The sequence below is a fragment of the Chiloscyllium punctatum genome, chromosome 52, assembly GCF_047496795.1.
Source record: "Chiloscyllium punctatum isolate Juve2018m chromosome 52, sChiPun1.3, whole genome shotgun sequence".
Lineage (NCBI taxonomy): Eukaryota > Metazoa > Chordata > Chondrichthyes > Orectolobiformes > Hemiscylliidae > Chiloscyllium > Chiloscyllium punctatum.
The window spans coordinates 49,845,462-49,870,003 of record NC_092790.1 but is presented as its reverse complement, the minus strand read 5'-3'; the positions used below and the strand labels follow the sequence as shown (position 1 = coordinate 49,870,003).

The window sequence follows — 24,542 nt, the reverse complement described above, 5'->3', positions numbered from 1 at the left end:
TCTCACTCTTGCCCCTGGTCTCTCTCGCACCCGGTCTCTCTTGCTGCCCTGGGACTCTCTCTTTCTCGCCCCTGGTCTCTCTCTCGTCCCCCAGTCTCTCTCTCGCTCCCTGTCTCTCATTGCCCCCGCTCTCTCATTTCCCCCGGTCTCTCTTGCCCCCCGGTCTTTTTTGTTGCCCCCGGTCTCTCATCGCCCCAGTCTCTCTTGCCCCTGATCTCTCTCGTTGCCCCCGGTCTCTCGTTGCCCCCAGTCTCTCTTCAACCCCAGTCTCTCTTGTACCCGGTCTGTCTTGTCACCCCCTCTCTCTCGCCCCCAGTCTCCTTCTCACCACGGTCTCACTCTCACTCTCGCTCCCGGTCTATCTTGTCACCAACAGTCTCTCTTGTCAACCCTTCTCTCATCACCCCTGGTCTCTCTCTTGTCCCCGGTCTCTCAGGCACCCAGATCTCGTCAACCCCGGTCTCTCTCCCCCGGTATCTCTCGACCCGGTCTTTCTCTCCACCCCCAGCCTCTCTCATCACCCCCAGTCTGTCTTGTCACCCCCAGTCTCTCCCACCCCCACTCTCTCTCATCCCCACCACCCCGGTCTCTCTCGCCCCCGGTCTCTCACACCAACGGTCTCTCACACCCCCGGTCTCTCTCTCGCCCCCGGTCTCTCACACCCCCGGTCTCTCTCTCGCCCCCGGTCTCTCACACCCCCGGTCTCTCACACCCCCTGTCTCTCACACCCCCGGTCTCTCACACCCCCGGTCTCTCACACCCCCGGTCTCTCCCACCCCCACTCTCTCTCACACACCCGGTCTCTCAAACCCCCGGTCTCTCTCTCGCCCCCGGTCTCTCACACCAACGGTCTCTCACGCCCCCGGTCTCTCTCACACCCCCGGTCTCTCTCGCCCCCAGTCTCTCACACCCCCGGTCTCTCACGCCCCCGGTCTCTCACGCCCCCTGTCTCTCACGCCCCCGGTCTCTCTCACACCCCCGGTCTCTCACACCCTAGGTCTCTCACACCCCCGGTCTCTCTCTCACTCCCGGTCTCTCACACCCCCCGGTCTCTCACACCCCCTGTCTCTCACACCCCCGGTCTCTCACGCCCCCGGTCTCTCACACCCCCTGTCTCTCACACCCCCGGTCTCTCACGCCCCCGGTCTCTCACACCCCCTGTCTCTAACTCTCCCCGGTCTCTCTCACCCCCCGGTCTCTGACTCTCCCCGGTCTCTCTCAGCCCCTGGTCTCTAACTCTCCCCGGTCTCTCTCACCCCCCGGTCTCTGACTCTCCCCGGTCTCTCTCACCCCCTGGTCTCTAACTCTCCCCGGTCTCTCTCACCCCCCGGTCTCTGACTCTCCCCGGTCTCTCTCACCCCCTGGTCTCTAACTCTCCCCGGTCTCTCTCACCCCCCGGTCTCTAACTCTCCGCAGTCTCTCTCACCACCTGGTCTCTGACTCTCCCCAGTCTCTCTCACCCCCTGGTCTCTAACTCTCCGCAGTCTCTCTCACCCCCTGGTCTCTAACTCTCCCCGGTCTCTCTCGCCCTCAGTCTCTGACTCTCCCCAGTCTCTCTCACCCCTTGGTCTCTAACTCTCCCCAATCTCTCTCACCCCTCGGTCTCTACCTCTTCCCGGTCTCTCTCACCCCCTGGTCTCTAAATCTCCCTGGTCTCTCTCGCCCCCCGTCTCTAACTCTCCCGGCCTCTCTCGCCCCCCGTCTCTAACTCTCCCCGGTCTCTCTCGCCCTCAGTCTCTAACTCTCCCCGGTCTCTCTCACCCCCTGGTCTCTAACTCTCCCCGGTCTCTCTCACCCCTTGGTCTCTAACTCTCCCCAATCTCTCTCACCCCTCGGTCTCTACCTCTTCCCGGTCTCTCTCACCCCCTGGTCTCTAACTCTCCCCGGTCTCTCTCACCCCCCGGTCTCTGACTCTCCCCGGTCTCTCTCACCCCCTGGTCTCTAACTCTCCCCGGTCTCTCTCACCCCCCGGTCTCTGACTCTCCCCGGTCTCTCTCACCCCCTGGTCTCTAACTCTCCCTGGTCTCTCTCACCCCCCGGTCTCTAACTCTCCCCGGTCTCTCTCGCCCCCCGTCTCTAACTCTCCCGGTCTCTCTCGCCCCCCGTCTCTAACTCTCCCCGGTCTCTCTCGCCCTCAGTCTCTAACTCTCCCCGGTCTCTCTCACCCCCTGGTCTCTAACTCTCCCCGGTCTCTCTCACCCCTTGGTCTCTAACTCTCCCCAATCTCTCTCACCCCTCGGTCTCTACCTCTTCCCGGTCTCTCTCACCCCCTGGTCTCTAACTCTCCCCAATCTCTCTCACCCCCCGGTCTCTAACTCTCCCCAATCTCTCTCACTCCCCGGTCTCTAACTCTCCCCAATCTCTCTCACCCCCCGGTCTCTAACTCTCCCCGGTCTCTCTCACCCCCTGGTCTCTAACTCTTCCCGGTCTCTCTCACCCCCCGGTCTCTAACTCTCCCCGGTCTCTCTCGCCCTCAGTCTCTAACTCTCCCCGGTCTCTCTCGCCCCCGGTCTCTAACTCTCCCCAATCTCTCTCACCCCCCTGTCTCTAACTCTCCCCAGTCTCTCTCACCCCCGGTCTCTAACTCTCCCCAATCTCTCTCACCCCCCGGTCTCTAACTCTCCCCAATCTCTCTCACCCCTCGGTCTCTACCTCTCCCCAGTCTCTCTCACCCCCTGGTCTCTAACTCTCCCCGGTCTCTCTCACCCCCCGGTCTCTAACTCTCCCCGGTCTCTCTCACCCCCCGGTCTCTAAAGCTCCCCAGTCTCTCTCACCCCCTGGTCTCTAACTCTCCCCGGTCTCTCTTGCCCCCGGTCTCTAACTCTCCCCAATCTCTCTCACCCCCTGGTCTCTTACTCTCCCCGGTCTTTCTCACTCCCCGGTCTCTAACTCTCCCCGGTCTCTCTCACCCCCTGGTCACTAACTCTCCCCAATCTCTCTCGCCCCCAGTCTCCTTCTCACCACGGTCTCACTCTCACTCTCGCTCCCGGTCTATCTTGTCACCAACAGTCTCTCTTGTCAACCCTTCTCTCATCACCCCTGGTCTCTCTCTTGTCCCCGGTCTCTCAGGCACCCAGATCTAGTCAACCCCGGTCTCTCTCCCCCGGTATCTCTCGACCCGGTCTTTCTCTCCACCCCCAGCCTCTCTCATCACCCCCAGTCTGTTTTGTCACCCCCAGTCTCTCCCACCCCCACTCTCTCTCATCCCCACCACCCCGGTCTCTCACACCCCCGGTCTCTCACACCCCCGGTCTCTCACACCCCCGGTCTCTCTCGCCCCCGGTCTCTCACACCCCCGGTCTCTCACACCCCCGGTCTCTCTTGCCCCCGGTCTCACTCGCCCCCGGTCTCTCACACCCCCGGTCTCTCACACCCCCGGTCTCTCTCACACCCCCGGTCTCTCACACCCCCGGTCTCTCACACCACCGGTCTCTCACGCCCCCGGTCTCTCTCACACCCCCGGTCTCTCACACCCCCGGTCTCTCACGCCCCCGGTCTCTCACGCCCCCTGTCTCTCACACCCCCGGTCTCTCACACCCTAGGTCTCTCACACCCCCTGTCTCTCACACCCCCGGTCTCTCACACCCTAGGTCTCTCACACCCCCGGTCTCTCTCTCACTCCCGGTCTCTCACACCCCCCGGTCTCTCACACCCCCTGTCTCTCACACCCCCGGTCTCTCACGCCCCCGGTCTCTCACACCCCCTGTCTCTAACTCTCCCCGGTCTCTCTCACCCCCCGGTCTCTGACTCTCCCCGGTCTCTCTCACCCCCTGGTCTCTAACTCTCCCCGGTCTCTCTCACCCCCCTGTCTCTGACTCTCCCCGGTCTCTCTCACCCCCGGTCTCTGACTCTCCCCAGTCTCTCTCACCACCCCGTCTCTAACTCTCCCCGGTCTCTCTCGCCCCCAGTCTCTAACTCTCCGCAGTCTCTCTCAACCCTCGGTCTCTAACTCTCCGCAGTCTCTCTCACCCCCTGGTCTCTAACTCTCCCCGGTCTCTCTCGCCCTCAGTCTCTGACTCTCCCCAGTCTCTCTCACCCCTTTGTCTCTAACTCTCCCCAATCTCTCTCACCCCTCGGTCTCTACCTCTTCCCGGTCTCTCTCACCCCCCGGTCTCTAACTCTCCCCGGTCTCTCTCACCCTCAGTCTCTAACTCTCCCCGGTCTCTCTCGCCCTCAGTCTCTAACTCTCCCCGGTCTCTCTCACCCCCCGGTCTCTAACTCTCCCCAGTCTCTCTCACCCCTCGGTCTCTAACTCTCCCCAGTCTCTCTCACCCCCTGGTCTCTAACTCTCCCCGGTCTCTCTCACCCCCCGGTCTCTAACTCTCCCTGGTCTCTCTCACCCCCCGGTCTCTAACTCTCCCCAGTCTCTCTCACCCCCTGGTCTCTAACTCTTCCCGGTCTCTCTCACCCCCCGGTCTCTAACTCTCCCCGGTCTCTCTCACCCCCTGTCTCTAACTCTCCCCGGTCTCTCTCACCCCCTGGTCTCTAACTCTTCCCGGTCTCTCTCACCCCCCGGTCTCTAACTCTCCCCGGTCTCTCTCACCCCCTGGTCTCTAACTCTCCCCAGTCTCTCTCACCCCCTGGTCTCTAACTCTTCCCGGTCTCTCTCACCCCCCGGTCTCTAACTCTCCCCGGTCTCTCTCACTCCCCGGTCTCTAACTCTCCCCGGTCTCTCTCACCCCCTGGTCTCTAACTCTCCCCGGTCTCTCTCACCCCCGGTCTCTAACTCTCCCCGGTCTCTCTCGCCCCCCGTCTCTAACTCTCCCCAATCTCTCTCACCCCCTGGTCTCTAACTCTCCCCAATCTCTCTCACCCCCCTGTCTCTAATTCTCCCCGGTCTCTCTCGCCCTAAGTCTCTAACTCTCCCCGGTCTCTCTCGCCCCCGGTCTCTAACTCTCCCCAATCTCTCTCACCCCCCTGTCTCTAACTCTCCCCAGTCTCTCTCACCCCCGGTCTCTAACTCTCCCCAGTCTCTCTCGCCCCCGGTCTCTAACTCTCCCCAATCTCTCTCACCCCCCGGTCTCTACCTCTCCCCAGTCTCTCTCACCCCCTGGTCTCTAACTCTCCCCGGTCTCTCTCACCCCCCGGTCTCTAACTCTCCCCGGTCTCTCTCACCCCCCGGTCTCTAACTCTCCCCAGTCTCTCTCACCCCCTGGTCTCTAACTCTCCCCGGTCTCTCTTGCCCCCGGTCTCTAACTCTCCCCAATCTCTCTCACCCCCTGGTCTCTAACTCTCCCCGGTCTCTCACACCCCCTGTCTCTAACTCTCCCCGGTCTTTCTCACTCCCCGGTCTCTAACTCTCCCCGGTCTCTCTCACCCCCTGGTCACTAACTCTCCCCAATCTCTCTCGCCCCCAGTCTCCTTCTCACCACGGTCTCACTCTCACTCTCGCTCCCGGTCTATCTTGTCACCAACAGTCTCTCTTGTCAACCCTTCTCTCATCACCCCTGGTCTCTCTCTTGTCCCCGGTCTCTCAGGCACCCAGATCTCGTCAACCCCGGTCTCTCTCCCCCGGTATCTCTCGACCCGGTCTTTCTCTCCACCCCCAGCCTCTCTCATCACCCCCAGTCTGTCTTGTCACCCCCAGTCTCTCCCACCCCCACTCTCTCTCATCCCCACCACACCGGTCTCTCACACCCCCGGTCTCTCACACCCCCGGTCTCTCACACCCCCGGTCTCTCTCGCCCCCGGTCTCTCACACCCCCGGTCTCTCACACCCCCGGTCTCTCTTGCCCCCGGTCTCTCTCGCCCCCGGTCTCTCACACCCCCGGTCTCTCACACCCCCGGTCTCTCACACCCCGGTCTCTCTCACCCCCGGTCTCTCTCACCCCCGGTCTCTCACACCCCCGGTCTCTCTCGCCCCCGGTCTCTCACACCCCCGGTCTCTCTCACCCACGGTCTCTCTCACCCCCGGTCTCTCACACCCCCTGTCTCTCACACCCCCTGTCTCTCACACCCCCGGTCTCTCACACCCCCTGTCTCTCACACCCCCGGTCTCTCTCGCCCCCGGTCTCTCACACCCCCTGTCTCTCTCACCCCCGGTCTCTCTCACCCCCTGTCTCTCACACCCCCAGTCTCTCACACCCCCGGTCTCTCACACCCCCGGTCTCTCACACCCCCGGTCTCTCACGCCCCCGGTCTCTCACACCCCCTGTCTCTCACACACCCGGTCTCTCACACCCCCTGTCTCTCTCACCCCCGGTCTCTCTCACCCCCGGTATCTCTCACCCCCTGTCTCTCACACCCCCGGTCTCTCACACCCCCGGTCTCTCTCGCCCCCGGTCTCTCACGCCCCCGGTCTCTCACACCACCGGTCTCTCTCGCCCCCTGTCTCTCACGCTCTTGGTCTCTCTCGCCCCCGGTCTCTCTCACCCCCGATCTCTCACACCCCCGGTCTCTCTCACACCCCCGGTCTCTCACACCCCCGGTCTCTCACGCCCCCGGTCTCTCACGCCCCCGGTCGCTCTCGCCCCCGGTCTCTCTCACCCCCGGTCTCTCACACCCCCGGTATCTCTCACCCCCTTCTCTCACACCCCCGGTCTCTCACACCCCCGGTCTCTCTCGCCCCCGGTCTCTCTCGCCCCCGGTCTCTCTCGCCCCCGGTCTCTCACACCCCCGGTCTCTCACACCCCCGGTCTCTCACGCCCTTGGTCTCTCACGTCCCCGGTCTCTCACGCCCCCGGTCTCTCACGCCCCCGGTCTCTCACACCCCCGGTCTCTCACACCACCGGTCTCTCTCTCGCCCCGGTCTCTCACACCCCCGGTCTCTCTCACCCCCGGTCTCTCACGCCCCCGGTCTCTCTCTCGCCCCCGGTCTCTCACACCCCCGGTCTCTCACACCACCGGTCTCTCTCTCGCCCCCGGTCTCTCACACCCCCGGTCTCTCTCACACCCCCGGTCTCTCACACCCCCGGTCTCTCTCACCCCCCCTCTCTCACACCCCCGGTCTCTCACACCCCCGGTCTCTCACACCACCGGTCTCTCTCTCGCCCCCGGTCTCTCACACCCCCGGTCTCTCACACCACCGGTCTCTCTCTCGCCCCCGGTCTCTCACACCCCCGGTCTCTCACACCCCCGGTCTCTCACACCACCGGTCTCTCACACACCCGGTCTCTCACACCCCCGGTCTCTCACACCCCCGGTCTCTCTCTCGCCCCCAGTCTCTCACACCCCCGGTCTCTCACACCAACGGTCTCTCACACCCCCGGTCTCTCTCTCGCCCCCGGTCTCTCACACACCCGGTCTCTCACACCCCCGGTCTCTCACACCCCCGGTCTCTCTCTCGCCCCCGGTCTCTCACACCAACGGTCTCTCACGCCCCCGGTCTCTCTCACACCCCCGGTCTCTCTCGCCCCCAGTCTCTCACACCCCCGGTCTCTCTCACGCCCCCGGTCTCTCACACCCCCTGTCTCTCACACACCCAGTCTCTCACACCCCCTGTCTCTCTCACCCCCGGTCTCTCTCGCCCCCGGTCTCTCACACCCCCGGTCTCTCACGCCCCCGGTCTCTCTCACACCCCCGGTCTCTCACACCCCCGGTCTCTCACGCCCCCGGTCTCTCACGCCCCCTGTCTCTCACACCCCCGGTCTCTCACACCCTAGGTCTCTCACACCCCCTGTCTCTCACACCCCCGGTCTCTCACACCCTAGGTCTCTCACACCCCCTGTCTCTCACACCCCCGGTCTCTCACACCCTAGGTCTCTCACACCCCCTGTCTCTCACACCCCCGGTCTCTCACACCCCCGGTCTCTCTCACACCCCCGGTCTCTCACACCCCCGGTCTCTCACGCCCCCGGTCTCTCACGCCCCCTGTCTCTCACACCCCCGGTCTCTCACACCCCCCGGTCTCTCACACCCCCGGTCTCTCACACCCCCTGTCTCTCACACCCCCGGTCTCTCACACCCTAGGTCTCTCACACCCCCGGTCTCTCTCTCACTCCCGGTCTCTCACACCCCCCGGTCTCTCACACCCCCTGTCTCTCACACCCCCGGTCTCTCACACCCCCGGTCTCTCACACCCCCTGTCTCTACACTCTCCCCGGTCTCTCTCAACCCCCGGTCTCTGACTCTCCCCGGTCTCTCTCACCCCCTGGTCTCTAACTCTCCCCGGTCTCTCTCTCCCCTCCGGTCTCTAACTCTCCCCAGTCTCTCACACCACCCCGTCTCTAACTCTCCGCAGTCTCTCTCACCCCCCGGTCTCTAACTCTCCCCAATCTCTCTCACCCCTCGGTCTCTAACTCTCCGCAGTCTCTCTCACCCCCTGGTCTCTAACTCTCCCCAGTCTCTCTCACCCCCTGGTCTCTAACTCTCCCCGGTCTCTCTCTCACCCTCCGGTCTCTAACTCTCCCCGGTCTCTCTCACCCCCTGGTCTCTAACTCTCCCCGGTCTCTCTCTCACCCTCCGGTCTCTAACTCTCCCCGGTCTCTCTCGCCCTCAGTCTCTAACTCTCCCCGGTCTCTCTCACCCCCCGGTCTCTAACTCTCCCCGGTCTCTCTCTCCCCTGGTCTCTAACTCTCCCCGGTCTCTCTCACCCCCCGGTCTCTAACTCTCCCTGGTCTCTCTCACCCCCCGGTCTCTAACTCTCCCCAGTCTCTCTCACCCCCCGGTCTCTAACTCTCCCCAGTCTCTCTCACCCCCCGGTCTCTAACTCTCCCCAGTCTCTCTCACCCCCCGGTCTCTAACTCTCCCCAGTCTCTCTCACCCCCCGGTCTCTAACTCTCCCCGGTCTCTCTCACCCCCCGGTCTCTAACTCTCCCTGGTCTCTCTCACCCCCCGGTCTCTAACTCTCCCCAGTCTCTCTCACCCCCCGGTCTCTAACTCTTCCCGGTCTCTCTCACCCCCCGGTCTCTAACTCTCCCCGGTCTCTCTCACCCCCCGGTCTCTAACTCTCCCCAGTCTCTCTCACCCCCTGGTCTCGAACTCTCCCCAGTCTCTCTCACCCCCCGGTCTCTAACTCTTCCCGGTCTCTCTCACCCCCCGGTCTCTAACTCTCCCCGGTCTCTCTCACCCCCCGGTCTCTGACTCTCCCCGGTCTCTCTCACCCCCTGGTCTCTAACTCTCCCCGGTCTCTCTCTCACCCTCCGGTCTCTAACTCTCCCCGGTCTCTCTCGCCCTCAGTCTCTAACTCTCCCCGGTCTCTCTCACTCCCCGGTCTCTAACTCTCCCCGGTCTCTCTCTCCCCTGGTCTCTAACTCTCCCCGGTCTCTCTCGCCCCCCGGTCTCTAACTCTCCCTGGTCTCTCTCACCCCCCGGTCTCTAACTCTCCCCAGTCTCTCTCACCCCCTGGTCTCTAACTCTTCCCGGTCTCTCTCACCCCCCGGTCTCTAACTCTCCCCGGTCTCTCTCGCCCCCCGTCTCTAACTCTCCCCGGTCTCTCTCGCCCTCAGTCTCTAACTCTCCCCGGTCTCTCTCGCCCTCAGTCTCTAACTCTCCCCAATCTCTCTCACCCCCCGGTCTCTAACTCTCCCCAATCTCTCTCACCCCCCGGTCTCTAACTCTCCCCAGTCTCTCTCACCCCCTGGTCTCTAACTCTCCCCGGTCTCTCTTGCCCCCGGTCTCTAACTCTCCCCAATCTCTCTCACCCCCTGGTCTCTAACTCTCCCCGGTCTCTCACACCCCCTGTCTCTAACTCTCCCCGGTCTTTCTCACTCCCCGGTCTCTAACTCTCCCCGGTCTCTCTCACCCCCTGGTCACTAACTCTCCCCAATCTCTCTCGCCCCCAGTCTCCTTCTCACCACGGTCTCACTCTCACTCTCGCTCCCGGTCTATCTTGTCACCAACAGTCTCTCTTGTCAACCCTTCTCTCATCACCCCTGGTCTCTCTCTTGTCCCCGGTCTCTCAGGCACCCAGATCTCGTCAACCCCGGTCTCTCTCCCCCGGTATCTCTCGACCCGGTCTTTCTCTCCACCCCCAGCCTCTCTCATCACCCCCAGTCTGTCTTGTCACCCCCAGTCTCTCCCACCCCCACTCTCTCTCATCCCCACCACCCCGGTCTCTCACACCCCCGGTCTCTCACACCCCCGGTCTCTCTTGCCCCCGGTCTCTCTCGCCCCCGGTCTCTCACACCCCCGGTCTCTCACACCCCCGGTCTCTCACACCCCGGTCTCTCTCACCCCCGGTCTCTCTCACCCCCGGTCTCTCACACCCCCGGTCTCTCTCGCCCCCGGTCTCTCACACCCCCGGTCTCTCACACCCCCGGTCTCTCACACCCCCGGTCTCTCACACCCCGGTCTCTCTCACCCCCGGTCTCTCTCACCCCCGGTCTCTCACACCCCCGGTCTCTCTCGCCCCCGGTCTCTCACACCCCCGGTCTCTCTCGCCCCCGGTCTCTCACACCCCCGGTCTCTCACACCCCCGGTCTCTCACACCCCGGTCTCTCTCACCCCCGGTCTCTCTCACCCCCGGTCTCTCACACCCCCGGTCTCTCTCGCCCCCGGTCTCTCACACCCCCGGTCTCTCTCACCCCCGGTCTCTCTCACCCCCGGTCTCTCACACCCTCTGTCTCTCACACCCCCTGTCTCTCACACCCCCGGTCTCTCACACCCCCTGTCTCTCACACCCCCGGTCTCTCTCGCCCCCGGTCTCTCACACCCCCTGTCTCTCTCACCCCCGGTCTCTCTCACCCCCTGTCTCTCACACCCCCAGTCTCTCACACCCCCGGTCTCTCACACCCCCGGTCTCTCACACCCCCGGTCTCTCACGCCCCCGGTCTCTCACACCCCCTGTCTCTCACACACCCGGTCTCTCACACCCCCTGTCTCTCTCACCCCCGGTCTCTCTCACCCCCGGTATCTCTCACCCCCTGTCTCTCACACCCCCGGTCTCTCACACCCCCGGTCTCTCACGCCACCGGTCTCTCTCGCCCCCTGTCTCTCACGCCCTTGGTCTCTCTCGCCCCCGGTCTCTCTCACCCCCGGTCTCTCACACCCCCGGTCTCTCACGCCCCCGGTCTCTCACACCCCCTGTCTCTCACACACCCGGTCTCTCACACCCCCTGTCTCTCTCACCCCCGGTCTCTCTCACCCCCTGTCTCTCACACCCCCAGTCTCTCACGCCCCCGGTCTCTCACACCCCCTGTCTCTCTCACCCCCGGTATCTCTCACCCCCTGTCTCTCACACCCCCAGTCTCTCACACCCCCGGTCTCTCACACCCCCGGTCTCTCACACCCCCGGTCTCTCACACCCCCGGTCTCTCTCGCCCCCGGTCTCTCACGCCCCCGGTCTTTCACGCCCCCGGTCTCTCACACCCCCGGTCTCTCACACCACCGGTCTCTCTCGCCCCCTGTCTCTCACGCCCTTGGTCTCTCTCGCCCCCGGTCTCTCTCACCCCCGATCTCTCACACCCCCGGTCTCTCTCACACCCCCGGTCTCTCACACCCCCGGTCTCTCACGCCCCCGGTCTCTCACGCCCCCGGTCGCTCTCGCCCCCGGTCTCTCACACCCCCGGTCTCTCACACCCCCGGTCTCTCTCTCACTCCCGGTCTCTCACACCCCCCGGTCTCTCTCACCCCCGGTCTCTCACACCCCCGGTCTCTCACGCCCCCGGTCTCTCACGCCCCCGGTCGCTCTCGCCCCCGGTCTCTCTCACCCCCGGTCTCTCTCGCCCCCGGTCTCTCACGTCCCCGGTCTCTCACGCCCCCGGTCTCTCACGCCCCCGGTCTCTCACACCCCCGGTCTCTCACACCACCGGTCTCTCTCTCGCCCCCGGTCTCTCACACCCCCGGTCTCTCTCACCCCCCCTCTCTCACACCCCCGGTCTCTCACACCCCCGGTCTCTCACACCACCGGTCTCTCACACACCCGGTCTCTCACACCCCCGGTCTCTCACACCCCCGGTCTCTCACACACCCGGTCTCTCACACCCCCGGTCTCTCACACCCCCGGTCTCTCTCTCGCCCCCAGTCTCTCACACCCCCGGTGTCTCACACCAACGGTCTCTCACACCCCCGGTCTCTCTCTCGCCCCCGGTCTCTCACACACCCGGTCTCTCACACCCCCGGTCTCTCACACCCCCGGTCTCTCCCACCCCCACTCTCTCTCACACCCCCGGTCTCTCACACCCCCGGTCTCTCTCTCGCCCCCGGTCTCTCACACCAACGGTCTCTCACGCCCCCGGTCTCTCTCACACCCCCGGTCTCTCACGCCCCCGGTCTCTCTCACACCCCCGGTCTCTCACACCCCCGGTCTCTCACGCCCCCGGTCTCTCACGCCCCCTGTCTCTCACACCCCCGGTCTCTCACACCCTAGGTCTCTCACACCCCCTGTCTCTCACACCCCCGGTCTCTCACACCCTAGGTCTCTCACACCCCCGGTCTCTCTCTCACTCCCGGTCTCTCACACCCCCCGGTCTCTCACACCCCCTGTCTCTCACACCCCCGGTCTCTCACGCCCCCGGTCTCTCACACCCCCTGTCTCTAACTCTCCCCGGTCTCTCTCACCCCCCGGTCTCTGACTCTCCCCGGTCTCTCTCACCCCCTGGTCTCTAACTCTCCCCGGTCTCTCTCACCCCCAGTCTCTGACTCTCCCCGGTCTCTCTCACCCCCGGTCTCTGACTCTCCCCAGTCTCTCTCACCACCCCGTCTCTAACTCTCCCCGGTCTCTCTCGCCCCCAGTCTCTAACTCTCCGCAGTCTCTCTCACCCCCTGGTCTCTGACTCTCCCCAGTCTCTCTCACCCCCGGTCTCTGACTCTCCCCGGTCTCTCTCACCCCCCGGTCTCTAACTCTCCCCAGTCTCTCTCACCCCCCGGTCTCTAACTCTCCCCGGTCTCTCTCACCCCCCGGTCTCTAACTCTCCCCAGTCTCTCTCACCCCCTGGTCTCTAACTCTCCGCAGTCTCTCTCACCCCCTGGTCTCTAACTCTCCCCGGTCTCTCTCGCCCTCAGTCTCTGACTCTCCCCAGTCTCTCTCACCCCTTGGTCTCTAACTCTCCGCAGTCTCTCTCGCCCTCAGTCTCTGACTCTCCCCAGTCTCTCTCACCCCCTGGTCTCTAACTCTCCGCAGTCTCTCTCGCCCTCAGTCTCTAACTCTCCCCGGTCTCTCTCTCCCCTCCGGTCTCTTACTCTCCCCAGTCTCTCACACCACCCCGTCTCTAACTCTCCGCAGTCTCTCTCACCCCCCGGTCTCTAACTCTCCCCAATCTCTCTCACCCCTCGGTCTCTAACTCTCCGCAGTCTCTCTCACCCCCTGGTCTCTAACTCTCCCCGGTCTCTCTCACCCCCTGGTCTCTAACTCTCCCCGGTCTCTCTCTCACCCTCCGGTCTCTAACTCTCCCCGGTCTCTCTCACCCCCTGGTCTCTAACTCTCCCCGGTCTCTCTCTCACCCTCCGGTCTCTAACTCTCCCCGGTCTCTCTCGCCCTCAGTCTCTAACTCTCCCCGGTCTCTCTCACCCCCCGGTCTCTAACTCTCCCCGGTCTCTCTCTCCCCTGGTCTCTAACTCTCCCCGGTCTCTCTCGCCCCCCGGTCTCTAACTCTCCCTGGTCTCTCTCACCCCCCTGTCTCTAACTCTCCCCGGTCTCTCTCACCCCCCGGTCTCTAACTCTCCCCAGTCTCTCTCGCCCCCTGTCTCTAACTCTCCCCAGTCTCTCTCTCCCCCGGTCTCTAACTCTCCCCGGTCTCTCTCGCCCCCTGTCTCTAACTCTCCCCAGTCTCTCTCGCCCCCTGTCTCTAATTCTCCCCGGTCTCTCTCGCCCCCGGTCTCTAACTCTCCCCAATCTCTCTCACCCCCCGGTCTCTAACTCTCCCCAGTCTCTCTCGCCCCCGGTCTCTAACTCTCCCCAATCTCTCTCACCCCCCGGTCTCTAACTCTCCCCAATCTCTCTCACCCCCCGGTCTCTAACTCTCCCCAATCTCTCTCACCCCTCGGTCTCTACCTCTCCCCAGTCTCTCTCACCCCCTGTCTCTAACTCTCCCCGGTCTCTCACGCCCCCGGTCTCTCTCACCCCCCGGTCTCTAACTCTCCCCGGTCTCTCTCACCCCCAGTCTCTAACTCTCCCCAGTCTCTCTCACCCCCTGGTCTCTAACTCTCCCCGGTCTCTCTTGCCCCCGGTCTCTAACTCTCCCCAATCTCTCTCACCCCCTGGTCTCTAACTCTCCCCGGTCTCTCACACCCCCTGTCTCTAACTCTCCCCGGTCTTTCTCACTCCCCGGTCTCTAACTCTCCCCGGTCTCTCTCACCCCCTGGTCACTAACTCTCCCCAATCTCTCTCACCCCCTGGTCTCTAACTCTCCCCGGTCTCTGTCGCCCCCGGTCTCTAACTCTCCCCAATCTCTCTCACCCCCTGGTCTCTAACTCTCCCCAGTCTCTCTCACCCCCCGGTCTCTAACTCTCCCCAGTCTCTCTCACCCCCCGGTCTCTAACTCTCCCCAATCTCTCTCACCCCCTGGTCTCTAACTCTCCCCGGTCTCTCTCACCCCCCGGTCTCTAACTCTCCCCAGTCTCTCTCACCCCCCGGTCTCTAACTCTCCCCAATCTCTCTCACCCCCTCGTCTCTAACTCTCCCCGGTCTCTCTCACCCCCTGGTCTCTAACTCTCCCCGGTCTCTCTCACCCCCCGGTCTCTAACTCTCCCCAGTCTCTCTCGCCCCTCGTCTCTAACTCTCCCCAGTCTCTCTCACCCCCCCGGTCTCTAACTCTCCCCAGTCTCTCTCTCGCCCCCGGTCTCTAACTCTCCCCAGTCTCTCTCGCCCCTCGTCTCTAACTCTCCCCAGTCTCTCTCACCCCTCGGTCTCTAACTCTCCCCGGTCTCTCTCACCCCCCGGTCTCTAACTCTCCCCGGTCTCTCTCGCCCCTCGTCTCTAACTCTCCCCAGTCTCTCTCTCACCCCCTGGTCTCTAACTCTCCCCAGTCTCTCTCACCCCCTGGTCTCTAACTCTCCCCGATCTCTCATCGCCCCGGTCTCTCTCACATCTGGTTTCTCATCTCTCCGGATCTCTCTCTCCCCTCGATCTCTCTCACCCCCTGGGTCTCTCTTGTCCCTGTTCTCTCTCGACCCTGGTCTCTCTTGACCCCGGACTCTCTCACCCTCCCCCCTACCGTCTCTATCACCCCCCTCCACCCCGGTCTCTCTCGCCCCTGTTCTCTCTCGCCCCCGGACTCTCTCACCCTCCCCCCACCACCATCTCTCTCACCGCACCCCCCCCCCCTCCCCCAGTCTCTCTTGCCTCTGTTCTCTCTTGCACCCGGTCTCTCTCTCACCCTTCGGTTCCTCTCGCCCCAGTCTCTCTCATTGCCCCGTGGTCTCTCTCGCCCCCCTGCGTCACTCACCCCGATCTCTCTCACCCTCCCTGGCCTCTCGTTGCACCCCCCCCCCATCTCTCTCTTGCCTCTGTTCTCGCTCGCCTCCCCCCGGTCTCTCTCGACGCCCGGTCTCTCTCGCCCTCGGTCACTCATCCCCCCTCGTCTCTCTCTCTCCTCGGTCTATCGCCCCGGTCTCTCTCACCCCCCGGTCTCTCTCGCCCCCCTCAGTCTCTCTCACCCCCCGATCTCTCTCGTCAACCCCGGTATCCCTCATCACCCCCGGTCTCTCTCTCCACCAGTCTCTCGTCATTCCTGGTCTCATTCACGCCCAGTCTCACTTGCCTCCAGTCTCTCTTGCCCCCGGTCTCTCACGTCAACCCCTCTCTCTCGCCCTCCCCCGGTCTCTCTCTCACCCCCGGTCTCTCTCTCGCCCCCGGTCTCTCTCTCGCCCCCGGTCTCTCTCTCGCCCCTGGTCTCTCTTGCCCCCTGGTCTCTCTTGCCCCCTGGTCTCTCTTGCCCCCTGGTCTCTCTTGTTTCCCCCGGTCTCTCTCTCTCTGCCCCGTTCTCTCTCGTCGCGCCCAGTTTCTCGTTGCCCCAGGTTTCTCTCGTCCCCGATCTCTCTCACCCCGGTCTGTCTTGCCCCTGGTCTGTCTCGTCGGCTCCTGTCTCACTTGCCCCCGGTCTCTATCACACCCTGTCTCTCTCTCGCCCCCGGTCTCTCTCTCGCCCCCGTCTCTCTCACCTCCCCCCCCCCGCGTCTGTCTCACCCCACCCCCCTCGCGCTCTCGCCCCCCCCCCCCCCACTGCGTCTCTCGCCAGCCCCGGTCTCTCTCACCCCCTTCTCTCTCTCATCACCCCTGGTCTCTCTCGTCACCTCCAGTCTCTCATCACCCCCTCCGTCTCACCCCTGGTTGCTCTCACCCCCCTAGTCTCTCATGTTCCTGGTTTCTCTCGTCCCCCCCGGTCTGTCTCGCCCCCGGTCTCACATGTCCCCGGTTTCTCTCGTCGCCCCCAATCTCTCTCTCGTCCCCCTCTGTCTCGCCCCCCCTCACTCAGTCGGCCCCCTCTCTCTCTCGCACCCCCTCCCTCTCTTGCCCCCCCTCTCGCGGCCCCTTTTCTTTCGCACCCCCCCTTGCACCCCTCTCTCTCTCACCGCCTCTCTCTCTCTCACTGCCTCTCTCTCTCGTCACCCCCTCTCTCTCACCCTCGGTCTCTCTCGCCCCCACCCCCACCCCCGGTCTCTCACGGCCCTGGTTTCTCTTGTCGCCCCGGTCTCTCTCTTGTCCCCAGTCTCTTTCATCACCTCCAGTCTCTCATCGCCCCCCTCTCTCTCTCACCCCTCTGTCTCTCTCGCCCCCCTCTCTCTCGCCCCCTCTCTCTCGCCCCCCCTCCTCGAACCCCTGTCTCTCTTGCCTCCTCTCTCTCACCCCCCCCTCTCTCGGCCTCCCCTCTATCGGCTCTCCTCTCTCTCGCACCCCCCGTTTCTCCCACCCCTTTAGTCCGTCCCCCTCTCTCTCTCGCCCACCTCCTCTCTCTCTCTTGCCCCTCTCTCTCACCCCCCTGTCTCTCGTCCCCCCCACCCTGTGTCTCCCTGCTCTTTCACATTCTCTCGAATCACTGTCGCCTCATCTCCCTTTCTCTCCTCCCTCTCTCTCTCATTCTCGCCTCTGTCTCTCTCTCTTTCTCTTGCTGCCATCTCCCTCCCTGTCTTGCCCCCTCTGTTTGCCCCTCTCTCGTTCCCTCTCTTAACTCCATCCCTATCTCCTCTCTCTCTCTCTCTCTCTCTCAGGGAGGGAGAGAGGGAAGAGGGGAGGCAGGTGGAGAAACCGGGGTTGGGGGTGTGGTGTGATAGAGACGGGGGAATGAGTGAGAGTGAAAAGGAGAGGTGATGAGAAGGAAAGAGTATGCAGAGATAGAGAGGGAGAGCAATGAGGAGAAAGGGTAGGGGAGAGGAAATGGGGAGTCCAGGTTGGAGGGGGGGTACAGAGGGAGTTAAACCCAGCGCCTGAGCTCAGGGCGCGGTGCCCTCCCCTTCCCTGAGGCCCAGGACTTGGGGCTGAGTCTGTCTCTCTCCAGCTCAGCTTCTCCAACACAAAGACACACAACAACATCGGTCATTCTGCTGCTCGGCACGCTTTAATCAACATTTTTATTGGTTACAAATGGAAGTGATGGATACAGTCAGTGGGACGGTGCCTTTTCTCACTGGCCCCTGAGTTGTGAGAAACATTGAAATGTTTCCCTGTAACCCCCCTGTGGGATAAGGATGGACAAACCAGCCCTACCCTCAGTCTGTTACCATAGCGACAGGCTGCACCATCGCTGAAACCCTGAACTGAAATGAGAAAATCCCGGATGGATTGATTAATGAGGGAATTTGATGGATGGATGGATTTGGGTGAAGGGATATTTCAGCACATTCTTCAGCTGCTGCCTGAACTTAGTCTGGGTCACGGCATAAATCGCGGTGTTTGTGCAGCAACTGAGGAGCTGCAGCATGAAGCCCAATTCCTGCACAAAGGGATGGAGATACACAGACCGATACCCAATAAACCACATCCGGTTCCATATAGAATACAGCATTAACATTGACCATAACAGGATGAAATTGGCCGAGATCACAAACAGTAAAATGATGGATTTTTTTCGGTTTCTCATTTCAGTGTCAGACTGAGCGTCCCCATTGGTGTGAGCGCGGAGTCTCCTGCGGGCTCTGCTGGTCACTAAAATGTGTCTGACGGTGAGAACATTGAGCAGCAGAATCAGGAGAAATGGGACACACGGGGTTAGAATGTGGTGGAGGAACTCGATTGTGACCCAGACACTGGAGACTCGAACAGCGCCTGTTACATCACAAAACCAGGGGAGGTTCCTCAGCGAATACCGAGCCGTGAGCATAAAATACCAGGAAATGTTCTTTAAACAGCTCAGCACAGTCACTGCTCCCAGAACCACAGCCGCCGTTTTCTCACTGCAATATTTACTTTTCAGCTTCTGGCAACAAATGGCCACAAACCGATCAAAGGTGAAAGTGACGGTGAACCAGACAGAGCAGTCAGTGGCTGCATAAAGCAGGACGGCGTGGATATTACACACGGGGACGGAGTACATCAGGAAATAAAACTGTTCCCGATAAACAATGGGAATGTGTCTCAGGATCAGGTCGAGGATAATGACCAGGAGATCCGCCGCTGCCATGGCCCCCAGGTAACGTCTGACACATGGAGACAATCCACAATCTTTATAAAGCAGGACGTAGATGGTCACTACGTTAACTGTGAGGAAGGAAAACAAACCCATTATCCATCAGCCTGGAGGCAAAGGGACCCGTTTGATCAGGGACTCAGTGAGATTTTCAAATGTGTCCCTGTATTCAGGAATTTATTAAAATAATTGGAGCTGGAATAACAAATGGGAAGGTCGGAATTACTGACAAAAATGTGACATAAACCACAAGAAACCCTCCCTCCCCAAACACACAGAGACACATCCATAAAGACAGATGGTTTCTAGAACATTCCCACACACTCGATCACTCGAGAGCAGACACAGGTCACTCCTTCCCAGTTCCTAATACGGAGGATGGGAACGTTGCTGTCCTGAAGGATTCTCTCCCAGTTTCCTGAAGACAAACGGAGTTTGGGAATTTCTGTATTTTGATCTAAATTGTGGTCGATCCTGTGTCGTGGAGAAATGTAAACTCAGGGAAAACGTATTCACCCCTTTAACTGCCCTAGGGGCCTTCGGAACAGTGTCTCCTTCTCCCTGGAACGGGATCTCTTCCCTCGGGATCTTATCGTTTGTTCAATTCACTGACGTCCAGCCGTTCACAAACAATGTCAGGGACAGAACGTTCCGGGGAATGACAGTTATAGAATGTCGGGGACAGAACGTTCCGGGGAATGACAGTTATAGAATGTCGGGGACAGAACGTTCCAGGGAATGTCAGTTATAGAATGTCAGGGAGAGAAAATTCTGGGAATGTCAGTTATAGAATGTTGGGGACAGACCATTCCGGGTAACCCCTTGACCTGTCCATGACCTTTCCCCCCTACCCACCCCACCAACATGATGTACTGTGCCTGGACACACTGTAACATTAATGGGGTGAGAGACGGAGGGTCCAATCACAGGAATGGGAACTAAAGGCATCGCCAGATCAGCTGAGATATTTCGATATACCACATTCTCAATCCACCTCCCAGAACCAGCCCGGACACCATCAACCCCGGGGAGATATCTGTTCACCGGGGAACACTGTACAGACCAGGCCAGTTTACTGCTCAGTACAACCCAACAATCTGTCCAGATTCATCCATTACACTGGTCAATACAATCCAGCAATCTGGCCAGGGTGAAGCAATGTGCAGATTCAGCCATTACACTGGGACAATACAATCCAGCAATCTGTCCAGTGTGGGACACTGCACAGACCACAGTAGTGCATTGATCTATAAACCCAGACCATATATCTGTTCCGCACTGGGAGCTGTGCAGACCACAGCAATGCATTGATCTATAACCCCGGACTAGATATCTGTGCAGCACAGGGAGCTGTGCAGACCACAGCAGTGCATTGATCTATAAACCCGGATAGATATCTGTGCAGCACAGGGAGCTGTGCAGACCACAGCAGTGCATTGATCTATAAACCCGGACTAGATATCTGTGCAGCACAGGGAGCTGTGCAGACCACAGCAGGGCACTAATGTGTGAACCTGAAACAAATATCCATCCAGCAGAAGGAGCTACCGAATCCATATAATTGCATTATCTATAAACCTCAACTAGATAGCGATCTGTGCAGTGATCACCCGGGAATTAATCTGTCACCCAGGAGCAGTTACCCTCCCAGCATGGAGGGCTGTGTAGCCCACCCCAGTGCATTGATCTGTAATTCAGGAGCAGTTACCCACCCAGCATGTCGGACTGTGTACACCACCCCAGTGCATCGATCTGTAACCCAGGAGCAGTTACCCTCCCAGCATATAGGACTGTGTACCCCAACCCAGTGCATTGATCTGTAAACCAGGAGCAGTTACCCTCCCAGCATGTAGGACTGTGTACCCCACCCCAGTACATTCATCTGTAAACCAGAAGCAGTTACCCTCCCAGTATGTAGGACTGTGTAAACCACCCCAGTGCATCGATTTGTAACCCAGGAGCAGTTATCCTCCCAGCATATAGGACTGTGTACCCCACCCCAGTGCATTGATCTGTCAACCAGGAGCATTTACCCTCCCAGCATGTAGGACTGGGTACCCCACCCCAGTACATTGATCTGTAACCCAGGAGCAGTTACCCTCCCAGCATGTAGGACTGTGTACACCACCCCAGTGCATTGATCTGTAACCCAGGAGCATTTACCCTCCCAGCACGTAGCGCTGTGTACCCCACCCCAGTGCATTGATCTGTAACCCAGGAGCAGTTACCCTCCCAGCACGTAGCGCTGTGTACCCCACCCCAGTGCATTGATCTGTAACCCAGGAGCAGTTACCCTCCCAGCATGTAGGACTGTGTACACCACCCCAGTGCATTGATCTGTAACCCAGGAGCAGTTACCCTCCCAGCATGTAGGACTGTGTACCCCACCCCAATACATTGATCTGTAACCCAGGAGCAGTTACCCTCCCAGTATGTAGGACTGTGTAAACCACCCCTGTGCGTTGCTCAGTAACACTGTGTTAGATCCCTGCCCAGTGTGGGGAAACTTGCAGCCCGGGATGGAAGTGACAGGATGTGCAGCTCCCACCCATTTACAGCTCCATAATCTCCTTTGTGCCGTGATAAGGGGGTGCTGTGGGTGTGAACATCACTGACAGAGAGAGATGGCGGGGGAATCAGTTTAAATATCATCACATGGGAGGGGTTTGGGGTATAGACAGGGAGGGGGAGACTGAGAGACAGTGTCATGGAAGGATGTGTTCCCAGGTTGCAGAATGCTGAAATGTAGACACTTCGATAACATCCTGTAACATGAGCCTGTCTTCCCAGGAAAGATGGGAAAAAGGGATATTGGTGTGAGGTGAAATGATGGAGAGTTTTGGATGAGCATTTGTTCTCCAGCTTTGTAAATGGGACTGGTTTCAACAGAGTCCAATATTCATTGGACAGATTCTGACAATAATTTCTCTCAGTGCCATTTTAATTGACTGGGACAGAGGGATCAACCGCAACAGACTGAGCTAGTTTTCTTATGCTATCTTATCATACTCACCTCATTAATTACCCACACCACCCCATAGTGTCCCTCTCATTCAATACCAACCAGATGATCTCACCCATCATGACTGGAGGTGCACACCATCGTCCGGATGCCCCTGGATATTCCATGATCTCTGGCACTAGTGCCATGTTTAAAAGCCCAATGGGCACACAGTTGAGCTTTCTCAGTTTGGAGCTGCCCTATACAGTTTACCCCGAGTATGGCAGATAAGTGATTTACACTAGGGTTTGTTGACAGGGGCACGGAGGGCCTGGTGGATGGGCTAGTACAGACGGGAATCATTTTCTTCCCAGAGGGGGACACACCACCAGACCCACCGAGCATGGTCTGAGCTCCCCACCCAGCTCAGTGCAGTATCTGGGGTCTGAAGAAATGTCCAGCAATACAAGACAAGCATCAATAACCTTCCCCACTCTGTCAGGATAAGGGTCACTGTATTCTCTCTGCTCCCTCACACTCACTGTATATCTGTTATAGCACCTTCCCCACTGCCGCACGCTTTCTCTCTCTCCCTCTCTCCTGCTGTCTGTCTGTCTGTCTGTCTCTCTCTCTCTCTCTCTCCCTCTCTCCTGCTCTCTCTCTCTCTCTCCCTCTCCTTCTCCCTCTTCGTCTCTCTCACTTCCTCCCTCCACTTTACCCCTCACGTTAATAACACTGCATGGGAACAACACTGTGGTCTGATTCTATCATACCCCTCCCCATGTCCCCCCACCTATACCAGCACTAACAGCAGGGTCACATACTCCCACCCTCCCTCCCTTTCTCCCATTGCAGGAGAAACAGCCTGGAATAGGACAGAAAGGGCCAAGCCGGGTGGTGGAGTGTCCGATATCCGTTCCCTCCCCCCCTCCTCACCCTGCCACATGGGGAGGACCCTGGTAGGAGCCGGAGAGGATGGGGACGCCTCGTGCAGAGATTCTGAAACATCCACGTCCCACCGACCGAGTAAGGAGCAATGTTCAGTGAAGGGCAATTCTCACTTTAAACCCACTGGCAGCTCCGATTCCCCTCGGCACAACTTAGAAGCCGTGGCCCTGATGCCATCTCCCTTTTGTCTCGAGCTGGTACAAATGGAATCCCCTTGGTCTCGGTGGGCAGGAGGGTGGGCTCACAACACATCGTCACCACCTCCCAGGAAGGGAGCACGGAGACTACCTCCTACACCTCCCCCTGGAAACAGCTCAGATACTGAAACTAATCTGTGATCGTTACTGCTCTCCCCACTTGTCCTGATATCTTCAACAATCTGTGCTCATATACACCCAGCGCCCTCTGCTCCTGCACCCCCTTTATAACTGTACGGCCTGTTTTAAACTGTCTTTCATTGTCATTCCTACCAAAGTGAATCACCTCAAACTGCTCTGCATTGATCCCCACCTGCCTTACACTTGAACACTACTCCAACGTGTCACTGTCGTGTTAGAGTTCCACAATGACCTCCATAGACTTCAGAGTTCTTCCAAGTTCGGTGCCACCTACAAACATTGAGATTGTTATAGTGTCACAGTCCCCATGAAACAACTGAAATCCTGCCCCACATACACGAGTGTGAGCAAGTGAAATACTGATATACTCCCACGGACAGTGTCTAATAATGACATACTGTCAATGGAACAACAACAGTCCTGACACACGCCAGACGGAGCGAATGAAATATTGACAAACCACAGAGCAAGAGAAATCCGGATAGGTCCCACTTATCGATATTCATCAGGGTATAATGTGGTGAAGTTGAAAGGGTGTACTATAACTGTAAGAGAGAGGGAATGCTGTTCTGAACTGAGAGCTTACAAGCTCCTGTGATATGAGAGGATGGCAGACCCAGAAACAGTATATTGCTGTAGAGCTGGAGTCGGGTAATAAGCAGTTAAGAGAAAGAGAGTCCCAGAATTGTGAATAGTTGATGTAAAATGTTCACTTTCAGAGTGAAAAAATAAATTGATGATTTTATTTAAACAGTGGAATTTGGGAGTTCTCTGTCACTCATATTTTAACAGTTTACGAGGCGAATTGAGCATTTCTTTATGTTTCATTTAAGTTACCAGATGAGCTTCACGCCGTGCCCTAACCATCCCCGTGTGTGTATCTGTGTGTATCTGTGTGGGGCAGGTCTGGCAGTCTCTGTGGTGCTTAAAGTGATGCAATGCCACCCTCTGCTGGCCTCCACACGCCACTGCACAGGCATTGGCAGAGGGTGAAAACCAACAGGGATTCACTCGGGGGGGGGGGCGGGGAGACGGCAGCTGCTCACAGCACCATCCAAACTGATGTCTTATCCATGGACTGATCTAAATGTCCTTTAAACGTTGTAACTGTCCCTACTTTCACCACTTCCTCTGGAAGTTCATTCCACACACAAGCCAGAGTCTGTCTAACATAATTACCTCTCATGACTTTCGTAAATCTTTTTTCCTCACACCTTAAAAATCCCTCAGTTTTGAATCCCCAACTCTAGGGAAAAGACATCAGTCCTTCAGCTTCTCTGTAACCCTCATTATTTTATAAACCTCTTGTAAAGTTACTGCTTAATCTCATATTCTTCAGTGAAAAAAGTCCCAGCCGATCCAGCCTCTCCTTATAGCTCACACCCTCCTTTCCCAGCAACATCCAGGTTAATCTCTTCTCAATCCTCTCCAGCTTAATAATATCAAGGTCAGTAATATCAAAGTGAATAGTCAAGGTATTTTCTAAGGGTACGGGGAGTCCAAAACTAGAGGACATAGGCTAAAGGTGAGACGGGAAACATTTATTAGTGACATAAGGGGCAGCTGTTTCACCCAGAGGGTGGTGTGCCTATGGAATGAGCGGGCAGGGTGACCAGACTGGACACAGTATTCCAGAAGAGGTCTCACCAATGTCCTGTACAATCACAACATGACATCCCCACTCTGATACTCAAAGGTCTGTCCTATGAAGACAAGTGTGTTAAACACCTTCTTAACCACACTATCTATATAAGATGCAAATTTTAAAGAATTAAACCTGACAGCCTAGGTTTCTGTACTACAGCACTGCCAAAGGCTCTTCTTTTAATTGTATAGGTCCTGCTGTTGTTTGATTTACCAAATCCAGTACCTCGC

The 24,542-nt window shown here is 59.2% G+C and overlaps 1 long non-coding RNA gene across 1 annotated transcript in view; it reads left to right on the top strand.

Moving 5' to 3' along the window:
- The window catches only part of LOC140470561 (uncharacterized), a 116,260-nt gene that overhangs the window by 77,212 nt on the left and 14,506 nt on the right, over positions 1–24,542 (top strand). The window contains exon 2 of the long non-coding RNA XR_011956520.1: positions 18,228–18,443. This is a non-coding gene — a long non-coding RNA (uncharacterized lncRNA). The remainder of the gene's footprint in view (positions 1–18,227; positions 18,444–24,542) is intronic.